The sequence below is a fragment of the Mustelus asterias genome, unplaced genomic scaffold, assembly GCF_964213995.1.
Source record: "Mustelus asterias unplaced genomic scaffold, sMusAst1.hap1.1 HAP1_SCAFFOLD_2176, whole genome shotgun sequence".
Classification (NCBI taxonomy): domain Eukaryota; kingdom Metazoa; phylum Chordata; class Chondrichthyes; order Carcharhiniformes; family Triakidae; genus Mustelus; species Mustelus asterias.
The window spans coordinates 27,883-44,195 of NW_027592121.1; the positions used below are offsets into that span (position 1 = coordinate 27,883).

General features: G+C 43.1%; 1 protein-coding gene across 1 annotated transcript in view; it reads right to left on the reverse strand.

Annotated features, from left to right (window-relative positions):
• The window catches only part of LOC144489428 (poly [ADP-ribose] polymerase 2-like), a gene marked incomplete at both ends in the record, with an annotated part of 55,147 nt that overhangs the window by 20,169 nt on the left and 18,665 nt on the right, over nucleotides 1–16,313 (reverse strand). The gene's annotated exons all lie outside the window — the stretch shown is intronic.

Below are 16,313 nucleotides of genomic sequence, written 5' to 3' on the forward strand. Positions count from 1 at the left end.
GTTCGGGTGGTTTATATATAGAATAACAGATACCCGGGGTAAGTTACAGACTGGAATCTAATCGAGGGGTTCAGGGTGGTTTATATTCGGAATAACAGATACCCGGGAGTGAGTTACAGACTGGAATCTAATCGAGGGGTTCGGGTGGTTTATATATAGAATAACAGATACCCGGGAGTGAGTTACAGACTGGAATCTAATCGAGGAGTTCGGGTGGTTTATATATAGAATAACAGATACCCAGGAGTGAGTTACAGACTGGAATCTAATCGAGGGGTTCAGGGTGGTTTATATATAGAATAACAGATAGCCGGGAGTGAGTTACAGACTGGAATCTAATCGAGGGGTTCAGGGTGGTTTATATATAGAATAACAGATACCCGGGAGTGAGTTACAGACTGGAATCTAATCGAGGGGTTTGGGTGGTTTATATATAGAATAACAGATACCCGGGAGTGAGTTACAGACTGGAATCTAATAGAGGGGTTCAGGGTGGTTTATATATAGAATAACAGATACCCGGGAGTGAGTTACAGACTGGAATCTAATCGAGGGGTTTGGGTGGTTTATATATAGAATAACAGATACCCGGGAGTGAGTTACAGACTGGAATCTAATCGAGGGGTTCGGGTGGTTTATATATAGAATAACAGATACCTGGGAGTGAGTTACAGACTGGAATCTAATCGAGGGGTTCAGGTTTATATAGAGAATAACAGATACCCGGGAGTTAGTTACAGACTGGAATCTAATCGAGGGGTTCGGGTGGTTTATATATAGAATAACAGATACCCGGGAGTGAGTTACAGACTGGAATCTAATCGAGGGGTTCGGGTGGTTTATATATAGAATAACAGATACCCGGGAGTGAGTTACAGACTGGAATCTAATCGAGGGGTTCAGGGTGGTTTATGTATAGAATAACAGATACCCGGGAGTGAGTTACAGACTGGAATCTAATCGAGGGGTTCAGGGTGGTTTATATATAGAATAACAGATACCCGGGAGTGAGTTACAGACTGGAATCTAATCGAGGGGTTCGGGTGGTTTATATATAGAATAACAGATACCCGGGAGTGAGTTACAGACTGGAATCTAATCGAGGGGTTCGGGTGGTTGATATATGGAATAACAGATACCCGGGAGTGAGTTACAGACTGGAATCTAATCGAGGGGTTCGGGTGGTTTATATAGAGAATAACAGATACCCTGGAGTGAGTTACAGACTGGAATCTAATCGAGGGGTTCGGGTGGTTTATATATAGAATAACAGATACCCTGGAGTGAGTTACAGACTGGAATCTAATCGAGGGGTTCGGGTGGTTTATATACAGAATAACAGATACCCGGGAGTGAGTTACAGACTGGAATCTAATCGAGGGGTTCAGGTGGTTTATATATAGAATATCAGATACCCGGGAGTGAGTTACAGACTGGAATCTAATCGAGGGGTTCGGGTGGTTTATATATAGAATAACAGATACCCGGGAGTGAGTTACAGACTGGAATCTAATCGAGGTGTTCGGGTGGTTTATATATAGAATAACAGATACCCGGGAGTGAGTTACAGACTGGAATCTAATCGAGGGGTTCGGGTGGTTTATATATAGAATATCAGATACCCGGGAGTGAGTTACAGACTGGAATCTAATCGAGGAGTTCGGGTGGTTTATATATAGAATAACAGATACCCTGGAGTGAGTTACAGACTGGAATCTAATCGAGGGGTTCGGGTGGTTTATATATAGAATAACAGATACCCGGGAGTGAGTTACAGACTGGAATCTAATCGAGGGGTTTGGGTGGTTTATATATAGAATAACAGATACCCGGGAGTGAGTTACAGACTGGAATCTAATCGCGGGGTTTGGGTGGTTTATATATAGAATAACAGATACCCGGGAGTGAGTTACAGACTGGAATCTAATCGAGGGGTTCGGGTGGTTTATATATAGAATAACAGATACCCGGGAGTGAGTTACAGACTGGAATCTAATCGAGGGGTTCGGGTGGTTTATATACAGAATATCAGATACCCGGGAGTGAGTTACAGACTGGAATCTAATTGAGGGGTTCGGGTGGTTTATATACAGAATAACAGATACCCGGGAGTGAGTTACAGACTGGAATCTAATCGAGGGGTTCAGGTGGTTTATATATAGAATATCAGATACCCGGGAGTGAGTTACAGACTGGAATCTAATCGAGGGGTTCGGGTGGTTTATATATAGAATAACAGATACCCGGGAGTGAGTTACAGACTGGAATCTAATCGAGGGGTTCGGGTGGTTTATATATAGAATAACAGATACCCGGGTGTGAGTTACAGACTGGAATCTAATCGAGGGGTTCAGGTGGTTTATATATAGAATATCAGATACCCGGGAGTGAGTTACAGACTGGAATCTAATCGAGGGGTTCGGGTGGTTTATATATAGAATAACAGATACCCGGGAGTGAGTTACAGACTGGAATCTAATCGAGGGGTTCGGGTGGTTTATATATAGAATAACAGATACCCGGGAGTGAGTTACAGACTGGAATCTAATCGAGGGGTTTGGGTTGTTTATATATAGAATAACAGATACCCGGGAGTGAGTTACAGACTGGAATCTAATCGAGGGGTTCAGGTGGTTTATATATAGAATATCAGATACCCGGGAGTGAGTTACAGACTGGAATCTAATCGAGGGGTTCGGGTGGTTTATATACAGAACAACAGATACCCGGGAGTGAGTTACAGACTGGAATCTAATCGAGGGGTTCGGGTGGATTATATATAGAATAACAGATACCCGGGAGTGAGTTACAGACTGGAATCTAATCGAGGGGTTCAGGGTGGTTTATATATAGAATAACAGATACCCGGGAGTGAGTTACAGACTGGAATCTAATCGAGGGGTTCGGGTGGTTTATATATAGAATAACAGATACCCGGGAGTGAGTTACAGACTGGAATCTAATCGAGGGGTTCGGGTGGTTTATATATAGAATAACAGATACCCGGGAGTGAGTTACAGACTGGAATCTAATCGAGGGGTTCGGGGTGGTTTATATTTAGAATAACAGATACCCGGGAGTGAGTTACAGACTGGAATCTAATCGAGGGGTTCGGGTGGTTTATATATAGAATAACAGATACCCGGGGTAAGTTACAGACTGGAATCTAATCGAGGGGTTCAGGGTGGTTTATATTCGGAATAACAGATACCCGGGAGTGAGTTACAGACTGGAATCTAATCGAGGGGTTCGGGTGGTTTATATATAGAATAACAGATACCCGGGAGTGAGTTACAGACTGGAATCTAATCGAGGAGTTCGGGTGGTTTATATATAGAATAACAGATACCCAGGAGTGAGTTACAGACTGGAATCTCATCGAGGGGTTCAGGGTGGTTTATATATAGAATAACAGATAGCCGGGAGTGAGTTACAGACTGGAATCTAATCGAGGGGCTCAGGGTGGTTTATATATAGAATAACAGATACCCGGGAGTGAGTTACAGACTGGAATCTAATCGAGGGGTTTGGGTGGTTTATATATAGAATAACAGATACCCGGGAGTGAGTTACAGACTGGAATCTAATAGAGGGGTTCAGGGTGGTTTATATATAGAATAACAGATACCCGGGAGTGAGTTACAGACTGGAATCTAATCGAGGGGTTTGGGTGGTTTATATATAGAATAACAGATACCCGGGAGTGAGTTACAGACTGGAATCTAATCGAGGGGTTCAGGTTTATATAGAGAATAACAGATACCCGGGAGTTAGTTACAGACTGGAATCTAATCGAGGGGTTCGGGTGGTTTATATATAGAATAACAGATACCCGGGAGTGAGTTACAGACTGGAATCTAATCGAGGGGTTCGGGTGGTTTATATATAGAATAACAGATACCCGGGAGTGAGTTACAGACTGGAATCTAATCGAGGGGTTCGGGTGGTTTATATATGGAATAACAGATACCCGGGAGTGAGTTACAGACTGGAATCTAATCGAGGGGTTCGGGTGGTTTATATATAGAATAACAGATACCCTGGAGTGAGTTACAGACTGGAATCTAATCGAGGGGTTCGGGTGGTTTATATATAGAATAACAGATACCCTGGAGTGAGTTACAGACTGGAATCTAATCGAGGGGTTCGGGTGGTTTATATATAGAATAACAGATACCCGGGAGTGAGTTACAGACTGGAATCTAATCGAGGGGTTTGGGTGGGTTATATATAGAATAACCGATACCCGGGAGTGAGTTACAGACTGGAATCTAATCGAGGGGTTTGGGTGGTTTATATATAGAATAACAGATACCCGGGAGTGAGTTACAGACTGGAATCTAATCGCGGGGTTTGGGTGGTTTATATATAGAATAACAGATACCCGGGAGTGAGTTACAGACTGGAATCTAATAGAGGGGTTCGGGTGGTTTATATATAGAATAACAGATACCCGGGAGTGAGTTACAGACTGGAATCTAATCGAGGGGTTCGGGTGGTTTATATATAGAATATCAGATACCCGGGAGTGAGTTACAGACTGGAATCTAATCGAGGGGTTCGGGTGGTTTATATACAGAATAACAGATACCCGGGAGTGAGTTACAGACTGGAATCTAATCGAGGGGTTCAGGTGGTTTATATATAGAATATCAGATACCCGGGAGTGAGTTACAGACTGGAATCTAATCGAGGGGTTCGGGTGGTTTATATATAGAATAACAGATACCCGGGAGTGAGTTACAGACTGGAATCTAATCGAGGGGTTCGGGTGGTTTATATATAGAATAACAGATACCCGGGTGTGAGTTACAGACTGGAATCTAATCGAGGGGTTCAGGTGGTTTATATATAGAATATCAGATACCCGGGAGTGAGTTACAGACTGGAATCTAATCGAGGGGTTCGGGTGGTTTATATATAGAATAACAGATACCCGGGAGTGAGTTACAGACTGGAATCTAATCGAGGGGTTCGGGTGGTTTATATATAGAATAACAGATACCCGGGAGTGAGTTACAGACTGGAATCTAATCGAGGGGTTTGGGTTGTTTATATATAGAATAACAGATACCCGGGAGTGAGTTACAGACTGGAATCTAATCGAGGGGTTCAGGTGGTTTATATATAGAATATCAGATACCCGGGAGTGAGTTACAGACTGGAATCTAATCGAGGGGTTCGGGTGGTTTATATACAGAACAACAGATACCCGGGAGTGAGTTACAGACTGGAATCTAATCGAGGGGTTCGGGTGGATTATATATAGAATAACAGATACCCGGGAGTGAGTTACAGACTGGAATCTAATCGAGGGGTTCAGGGTGGTTTATATATAGAATAACAGATACCCGGGAGTGAGTTACAGACTGGAATCTAATCGAGGGGTTCGGGTGGTTTATATATAGAATAACAGATACCCGGGAGTGAGTTACAGACTGGAATCTAATCGAGGGGTTCGGGTGGTTTATATATAGAAGAACAGATACCCGGGAGTGAGTTACAGACTGGAATCTAATCGAGGGGTTCGGGGTGGTTTATATTTAGAATAACAGATACCCGGGAGTGAGTTACAGACTGGAATCTAATCGAGGGGTTCGGGTGGTTTATATATAGAATAACAGATACCCGGGGTAAGTTACAGACTGGAATCTAATCGAGGGGTTCAGGGTGGTTTATATTCGGAATAACAGATACCCGGGAGTGAGTTACAGACTGGAATCTAATCGAGGGGTTCGGGTGGTTTATATATAGAATAACAGATACCCGGGAGTGAGTTACAGACTGGAATCTAATCGAGGAGTTCGGGTGGTTTATATATAGAATAACAGATACCCAGGAGTGAGTTACAGACTGGAATCTCATCGAGGGGTTCAGGGTGGTTTATATATAGAATAACAGATAGCCGGGAGTGAGTTACAGACTGGAATCTAATCGAGGGGTTCAGGGTGGTTTATATATAGAATAACAGATACCCGGGAGTGAGTTACAGACTGGAATCTAATCGAGGGGTTTGGGTGGTTTATATATAGAATAACAGATACCCGGGAGTGAGTTACAGACTGGAATCTAATAGAGGGGTTCAGGGTGGTTTATATATAGAATAACAGATACCCGGGAGTGAGTTACAGACTGGAATCTAATCGAGGGGTTTGGGTGGTTTATATTCGGAATAACAGATACCCGGGAGTGAGTTACAGACTGGAATCTAATCGAGGGGTTCGGGTGGTTTATATATAGAATAACAGATACCCGGGAGTGAGTTACAGACTGGAATCTAATCGAGGGGTTCAGGTTTATATAGAGAATAACAGATACCCGGGAGTTAGTTACAGACTGGAATCTAATCGAGGGGTTCGGGTGGTTTATATATAGAATAACAGATACCCGGGAGTGAGTTACAGACTGGAATCTAATCGAGGGGTTCGGGTGGTTTATATATAGAATAACAGATACCCGGGAGTGAGTTACAGACTGGAATCTAATCGAGGGGTTCGGGTGGTTTATATATGGAATAACAGATACCCGGGAGTGAGTTACAGACTGGAATCTAATCGAGGGGTTCGGGTGGTTTATATATAGAATAACAGATACCCTGGAGTGAGTTACAGACTGGAATCTAATCGAGGGGTTCGGGTGGTTTATATATAGAATAACAGATACCCTGGAGTGAGTTACAGACTGGAATCTAATCGAGGGGTTCGGGTGGTTTATATATAGAATAACAGATACCCGGGAGTGAGTTACAGACTGGAATCTAATCGAGGGGTTTGGGTGGGTTATATATAGAATAACCGATACCCGGGAGTGAGTTACAGACTGGAATCTAATCGAGGGGTTTGGGTGGTTTATATATAGAATAACAGATACCCGGGAGTGAGTTACAGACTGGAATCTAATCGCGGGGTTTGGGTGGTTTATATATAGAATAACAGATACCCGGGAGTGAGTTACAGACTGGAATCTAATAGAGGGGTTCGGGTGGTTTATATATAGAATAACAGATACCCGGGAGTGAGTTACAGACTGGAATCTAATCGAGGGGTTCGGGTGGTTTATATATAGAATATCAGATACCCGGGAGTGAGTTACAGACTGGAATCTAATCGAGGGGTTCGGGTGGTTTATATACAGAATAACAGATACCCGGGAGTGAGTTACAGACTGGAATCTAATCGAGGGGTTCAGGTGGTTTATATATAGAATATCAGATACCCGGGAGTGAGTTACAGACTGGAATCTAATCGAGGGGTTCGGGTGGTTTATATATAGAATAACAGATACCCGGGAGTGAGTTACAGACTGGAATCTAATCGAGGGGTTCGGGTGGTTTATATATAGAATAACAGATACCCGGGAGTGAGTTACAGACTGGAATCTAATCGAGGGGTTCGGGTGGTTTATATCTAGAATATCAGATACCCGGGAGTGAGTTACAGACTGGAATCTAATCGAGGAGTTCGGGTGGTTTATATATAGAATAACAGATACCCTGGAGTGAGTTACAGACTGGAATCTAATCGAGGGGTTCGGGTGGTTTATATACAGAACAACAGATACCCGGGAGTGAGTTACAGACTGGAATCTAATCGAGGGGTTCGGGTGGATTATATATAGAATAACAGATACCCGGGAGTGAGTTACAGACTGGAATCTAATCGAGGGGTTCAGGGTGGTTTATATATAGAATAACAGATACCCGGGAGTGAGTTACAGACTGGAATCTAATCGAGGGGTTCGGGTGGTTTATATATAGAATAACAGATACCCGGGAGTGAGTTACAGACTGGAATCTAATCGAGGGGTTCGGGTGGTTTATATATAGAATAACAGATACCCGGGAGTGAGTTACAGACTGGAATCTAATCGAGGGGTTCGGGGTGGTTTATATTTAGAATAACAGATACCCGGGAGTGAGTTACAGACTGGAATCTAATCGAGGGGTTCGGGTGGTTTATATATAGAATAACAGATACCCGGGGTAAGTTACAGACTGGAATCTAATCGAGGGGTTCAGGGTGGTTTATATTCGGAATAACAGATACCCGGGAGTGAGTTACAGACTGGAATCTAATCGAGGGGTTCGGGTGGTTTATATATAGAATAACAGATACCCGGGAGTGAGTTACAGACTGGAATCTAATCGAGGAGTTCGGGTGGTTTATATATAGAATAACAGATACCCAGGAGTGAGTTACAGACTGGAATCTCATCGAGGGGTTCAGGGTGGTTTATATATAGAATAACAGATAGCCGGGAGTGAGTTACAGACTGGAATCTAATCGAGGGGTTCAGGGTGGTTTATATATAGAATAACAGATACCCGGGAGTGAGTTACAGACTGGAATCTAATCGAGGGGTTTGGGTGGTTTATATATAGAATAACAGATACCCGGGAGTGAGTTACAGACTGGAATCTAATAGAGGGGTTCAGGGTGGTTTATATATAGAATAACAGATACCCGGGAGTGAGTTACAGACTGGAATCTAATCGAGGGGTTTGGGTGGTTTATATATAGAATAACAGATACCCGGGAGTGAGTTACAGACTGGAATCTAATCGAGGGGTTCAGGTTTATATAGAGAATAACAGATACCCGGGAGTTAGTTACAGACTGGAATCTAATCGAGGGGTTCGGGTGGTTTATATATAGAATAACAGATACCCGGGAGTGAGTTACAGACTGGAATCTAATCGAGGGGTTCGGGTGGTTTATATATAGAATAACAGATACCCGGGAGTGAGTTACAGACTGGAATCTAATCGAGGGGTTCAGGGTGGTTTATGTATAGAATAACAGATACCCGGGAGTGAGTTACAGACTGGAATCTAATCGAGGGGTTCAGGTTTATATAGAGAATAACAGATACCCGGGAGTTAGTTACAGACTGGAATCTAATCGAGGGGTTCGGGTGGTTTATATATAGAATAACAGATACCCGGGAGTGAGTTACAGACTGGAATCTAATCGAGGGGTTCGGGTGGTTTATATATGGAATAACAGATACCCGGGAGTGAGTTACAGACTGGAATCTAATCGAGGGGTTCGGGTGGTTTATATATAGAATAACAGATACCCTGGAGTGAGTTACAGACTGGAATCTAATCGAGGGGTTCGGGTGGTTTATATATAGAATAACAGATACCCTGGAGTGAGTTACAGACTGGAATCTAATCGAGGGGTTCGGGTGGTTTATATATAGAATAACAGATACCCGGGAGTGAGTTACAGACTGGAATCTAATCGAGGGGTTTGGGTGGGTTATATATAGAATAACCGATACCCGGGAGTGAGTTACAGACTGGAATCTAATCGAGGGGTTTGGGTGGTTTATATATAGAATAACAGATACCCGGGAGTGAGTTACAGACTGGAATCTAATCGCGGGGTTTGGGTGGTTTATATATAGAATAACAGATACCCGGGAGTGAGTTACAGACTGGAATCTAATCGAGGGGTTCGGGTGGTTTATATATAGAATAACAGATACCCGGGAGTGAGTTACAGACTGGAATCTAATCGAGGGGTTCGGGTGGTTTATATATAGAATATCAGATACCCGGGAGTGAGTTACAGACTGGAATCTAATCGAGGGGTTCGGGTGGTTTATATACAGAATAACAGATACCCGGGAGTGAGTTACAGACTGGAATCTAATCGAGGGGTTCAGGTGGTTTATATATAGAATATCAGATACCCGGGAGTGAGTTACAGACTGGAATCTAATCGAGGGGTTCGGGTGGTTTATATATAGAATAACAGATACCCGGGAGTGAGTTACAGACTGGAATCTAATCGAGGGGTTCGGGTGGTTTATATATAGAATAACAGATACCCGGGAGTGAGTTACAGACTGGAATCTAATCGAGGGGTTCGGGTGGTTTATATATAGAATATCAGATACCCGGGAGTGAGTTACAGACTGGAATCTAATCGAGGAGTTCGGGTGGTTTATATATAGAATAACAGATACCCTGGAGTGAGTTACAGACTGGAATCTAATCGAGGGGTTCGGGTGGTTTTTTATAGAATAACAGATACCCGGGAGTGAGTTACAGACTGGAATCTAATCGAGGGGTTTGGGTGGGTTATATATAGAATAACCGATACCCGGGAGTGAGTTACAGACTGGAATCTAATCGAGGGGTTTGGGTGGTTTATATATAGAATAACAGATACCCGGGAGTGAGTTACAGACTGGAATCTAATCGCGGGGTTTGGGTGGTTTATATATAGAATAACAGATACCCGGGAGTGAGTTACAGACTGGAATCTAATCGAGGGGTTCGGGTGGTTTATATATAGAATAACAGATACCCGGGAGTGAGTTACAGACTGGAATCTAATCGAGGGGTTCGGGTGGTTTATATACAGAATATCAGATACCCGGGAGTGAGTTACAGACTGGAATCTAATCGAGGGGTTCGGGTGGTTTATATACAGAATAACAGATACCCGGGAGTGAGTTACAGACTGGAATCTAATCGAGGGGTTCGGGTGGTTTATATATAGAATATCAGATACCCGGGAGTGAGTTACAGACTGGAATCTAATCGAGGGGTTCGGGTGGTTTATATATAGAATAACAGATACCCGGGAGTGAGTTACAGACTGGAATCTAATCGAGGGGTTCGGGTGGTTTATATATAGAATAACAGATACCCGGGAGTGAGTTACAGACTGGAATCTAATCGAGGGGTTCAGGTGGTTTATATATAGAATATCAGATACCCGGGAGTGAGTTACAGACTGGAATCTAATCGAGGGGTTCGGGTGGTTTATATATAGAATAACAGATACCCGGGAGTGAGTTACAGACTGGAATCTAATCGAGGGGTTCGGGTGGTTTATATATAGAATAACAGATACCCGGGAGTGAGTTACAGACTGGAATCTAATCGAGGGGTTTGGGTTGTTTATATATAGAATAACAGATACCCGGGAGTGAGTTACAGACTGGAATCTAATCGAGGGGTTCAGGTGGTTTATATATAGAATATCAGATACCCGGGAGTGAGTTACAGACTGGAATCTAATCGAGGGGTTCGGGTGGTTTATATATAGAATAACAGATACCCGGGAGTGAGTTACAGACTGGAATCTAATCGAGGGGTTCGGGTGGTTTATATATAGAATAACAGATACCCGGGAGTGAGTTACAGACTGGAATCTAATCGAGGGGTTTGGGTTGTTTATATATAGAATAACAGATACCCGGGAGTGAGTTACAGACTGGAATCTAATCGAGGGGTTCAGGGTGGTTTATATATAGAATAACAGATACCCGGGAGTGAGTTACAGACTGGAATCGAATCGAGGGGTTCGGGGTGGTTTATATATAGAATAACAGATACCCGGGAGTGAGTTACAGACTGGAATCTAATCGAGGGGTTCGGGTGGTTTATATATAGAATAACAGATACCCGGGAGTGAGTTACAGACTGGAATCTAATCGAGGGGTTCGGGTGGTTTATATATAGAATAACAGATACCCGGGAGTGAGTTACAGACTGGAATCTAATCGAGGGGTTTGGGTGGTTTATATATAGAATAACAGATACCCAGGAGTGAGTTACAGACTGGAATCTAATCGAGGGGTTTGGGTGGTTTATATATAGAATAACAGATACCCAGGAGTGAGTTGCAGGCTGGAATCGAATCGAGGGGTTCGGGGTGGTTTATATATAGAATAACAGATTCCCGGGAGTGAGTTACAGACTGGAATCTAATCGAGGGGTTCGGGTGGTTTATATATAGAATAACAGATACCCAGGAGTGAGTTACAGGCTGGAATCGAATCGAGGGGTTCGGGGTGGTTTATATATAGAATAACAGATTCCCGGGAGTGAGTTACAGACTGGAATCTAATCGAGGCGTTCGGGTGGTTTATATATAGAATAACAGATTCCCGGGAGTGAGTTACAGACTGGAATCTAATCGAGGAGTTCGGGTGGTTTATATATAGAATAACAGATACCCAGGAGTGAGTTACAGACTGGAATCTCATCGAGGGGTTCAGGGTGGTTTATATATAGAATAACAGATAGCCGGGAGTGAGTTACAGACTGGAATCTAATCGAGGGGTTCAGGGTGGTTTATATATAGAATAACAGATACCCGGGAGTGAGTTACAGACTGGAATCTAATCGAGGGGTTTGGGTGGTTTATATATAGAATAACAGATACCCGGGAGTGAGTTACAGACTGGAATCTAATAGAGGGGTTCAGGGTGGTTTATATATAGAATAACAGATACCCGGGAGTGAGTTACAGACTGGAATCTAATCGAGGGGTTTGGGTGGTTTATATATAGAATAACAGATACCCGGGAGTGAGTTACAGACTGGAATCTAATCGAGGGGTTCAGGTTTATATAGAGAATAACAGATACCCGGGAGTTAGTTACAGACTGGAATCTAATCGAGGGGTTCGGGTGGTTTATATATAGAATAACAGATACCCGGGAGTGAGTTACAGACTGGAATCTAATCGAGGGGTTCGGGTGGTTTATATATAGAATAACAGATACCCGGGAGTGAGTTACAGACTGGAATCTAATCGAGGGGTTCAGGGTGGTTTATATATAGAATAACAGATACCCGGGAGTGAGTTACAGACTGGAATCTAATCGAGGGGTTCAGGGTGGTTTATATATAGAATAACAGATACCCGGGAGTGAGTTACAGACTGGAATCTAATCGAGGGGTTCAGGGTGGTTTATGTATAGAATAACAGATACCCGGGAGTGAGTTACAGACTGGAATCTAATCGAGGGGTTCAGGTTTATATAGAGAATAACAGATACCCGGGAGTTAGTTACAGACTGGAATCTAATCGAGGGGTTCGGGTGGTTTATATATAGAATAACAGATACCCGGGAGTGAGTTACAGACTGGAATCTAATCGAGGGGTTCAGGTGGTTTATATATGGAATAACAGATACCCGGGAGTGAGTTACAGACTGGAATCTAATCGAGGGGTTCGGGTGGTTTATATATAGAATAACAGATACCCTGGAGTGAGTTACAGACTGGAATCTAATCGAGGGGTTCGGGTGGTTTATATATAGAATAACAGATACCCTGGAGTGAGTTACAGACTGGAATCTAATCGAGGGGTTCGGGTGGTTTATATATAGAATAACAGATACCCGGGAGTGAGTTACAGACTGGAATCTAATCGAGGGGTTTGGGTGGGTTATATATAGAATAACCGATACCCGGGAGTGAGTTACAGACTGGAATCTAATCGAGGGGTTTGGGTGGTTTATATATAGAATAACAGATACCCGGGAGTGAGTTACAGACTGGAATCTAATCGCGGGGTTTGGGTGGTTTATATATAGAATAACAGATACCCGGGAGTGAGTTACAGACTGGAATCTAATAGAGGGGTTCGGGTGGTTTATATATAGAATAACAGATACCCGGGAGTGAGTTACAGACTGGAATCTAATCGAGGGGTTCGGGTGGTTTATATATAGAATATCAGATACCCGGGAGTGAGTTACAGACTGGAATCTAATCGAGGGGTTCGGGTGGTTTATATACAGAATAACAGATACCCGGGAGTGAGTTACAGACTGGAATCTAATCGAGGGGTTCAGGTGGTTTATATATAGAATATCAGATACCCGGGAGTGAGTTACAGACTGGAATCTAATCGAGGGGTTCGGGTGGTTTATATATAGAATAACAGATACCCGGGAGTGAGTTACAGACTGGAATCTAATCGAGGGGTTCGGGTGGTTTATATATAGAATAACAGATACCCGGGAGTGAGTTACAGACTGGAATCTAATCGAGGGGTTCGGGTGGTTTATATATAGAATATCAGATACCCGGGAGTGAGTTACAGACTGGAATCTAATCGAGGAGTTCGGGTGGTTTATATATAGAATAACAGATACCCTGGAGTGAGTTACAGACTGGAATCTAATCGAGGGGTTCGGGTGGTTTATATACAGAACAACAGATACCCGGGAGTGAGTTACAGACTGGAATCTAATCGAGGGGTTCGGGTGGATTATATATAGAATAACAGATACCCGGGAGTGAGTTACAGACTGGAATCTAATCGAGGGGTTCAGGGTGGTTTATATATAGAATAACAGATACCCGGGAGTGAGTTACAGACTGGAATCTAATCGAGGGGTTCGGGTGGTTTATATATAGAATAACAGATACCCGGGAGTGAGTTACAGACTGGAATCTAATCGAGGGGTTCGGGTGGTTTATATATAGAATAACAGATACCCGGGAGTGAGTTACAGACTGGAATCTAATCGAGGGGTTCGGGGTGGTTTATATTTAGAATAACAGATACCCGGGAGTGAGTTACAGACTGGAATCTAATCGAGGGGTTCGGGTGGTTTATATATAGAATAACAGATACCCGGGGTAAGTTACAGACTGGAATCTAATCGAGGGGTTCAGGGTGGTTTATATTCGGAATAACAGATACCCGGGAGTGAGTTACAGACTGGAATCTAATCGAGGGGTTCGGGTGGTTTATATATAGAATAACAGATACCCGGGAGTGAGTTACAGACTGGAATCTAATCGAGGAGTTCGGGTGGTTTATATATAGAATAACAGATACCCAGGAGTGAGTTACAGACTGGAATCTCATCGAGGGGTTCAGGGTGGTTTATATATAGAATAACAGATAGCCGGGAGTGAGTTACAGACTGGAATCTAATCGAGGGGTTCAGGGTGGTTTATATATAGAATAACAGATACCCGGGAGTGAGTTACAGACTGGAATCTAATCGAGGGGTTTGGGTGGTTTATATATAGAATAACAGATACCCGGGAGTGAGTTACAGACTGGAATCTAATAGAGGGGTTCAGGGTGGTTTATATATAGAATAACAGATACCCGGGAGTGAGTTACAGACTGGAATCTAATCGAGGGGTTTGGGTGGTTTATATATAGAATAACAGATACCCGGGAGTGAGTTACAGACTGGAATCTAATCGAGGGGTTCGGGTGGTTTATATATAGAATAACAGATACCCGGGAGTGAGTTACAGACTGGAATCTAATCGAGGGGTTCAGGGTGGTTTATGTATAGAATAACAGATACCCGGGAGTGAGTTACAGACTGGAATCTAATCGAGGGGTTCAGGTTTATATAGAGAATAACAGATACCCGGGAGTTAGTTACAGACTGGAATCTAATCGAGGGGTTCGGGTGGTTTATATATAGAATAACAGATACCCGGGAGTGAGTTACAGACTGGAATCTAATCGAGGGGTTCGGGTGGTTTATATATGGAATAACAGATACCCGGGAGTGAGTTACAGACTGGAATCTAATCGAGGGGTTCGGGTGGTTTATATATAGAATAACAGATACCCTGGAGTGAGTTACAGACTGGAATCTAATCGAGGGGTTCGGGTGGTTTATATATAGAATAACAGATACCCTGGAGTGAGTTACAGACTGGAATCTAATCGAGGGGTTCGGGTGGTTTATATATAGAATAACAGATACCCGGGAGTGAGTTACAGACTGGAATCTAATCGAGGGGTTTGGGTGGGTTATATATAGAATAACCGATACCCGGGAGTGAGTTACAGACTGGAATCTAATCGAGGGGTTTGGGTGGTTTATATATAGAATAACAGATACCCGGGAGTGAGTTACAGACTGGAATCTAATCGCGGGGTTTGGGTGGTTTATATATAGAATAACAGATACCCGGGAGTGAGTTACAGACTGGAATCTAATCGAGGGGTTCGGGTGGTTTATATATAGAATAACAGATACCCGGGAGTGAGTTACAGACTGGAATCTAATCGAGGGGTTCGGGTGGTTTATATATAGAATATCAGATACCCGGGAGTGAGTTACAGACTGGAATCTAATCGAGGGGTTCGGGTGGTTTATATACAGAATAACAGATACCCGGGAGTGAGTTACAGACTGGAATCTAATCGAGGGGTTCAGGTGGTTTATATATAGAATATCAGATACCCGGGAGTGAGTTACAGACTGGAATCTAATCGAGGGGTTCGGGTGGTTTATATATAGAATAACAGATACCCGGGAGTGAGTTACAGACTGGAATCTAATCGAGGGGTTCGGGTGGTTTATATATAGAATAACAGATACCCGGGAGTGAGTTACAGACTGGAATCTAATCGAGGGGTTCGGGTGGTTTATATATAGAATATCAGATACCCGGGAGTGAGTTACAGACTGGAATCTAATCGAGGAGTTCGGGTGGTTTATATATAGAATAACAGATACCCTGGAGTGAGTTACAGACTGGAATCTAATCGAGGGGTTCGGGTGGTTTATAT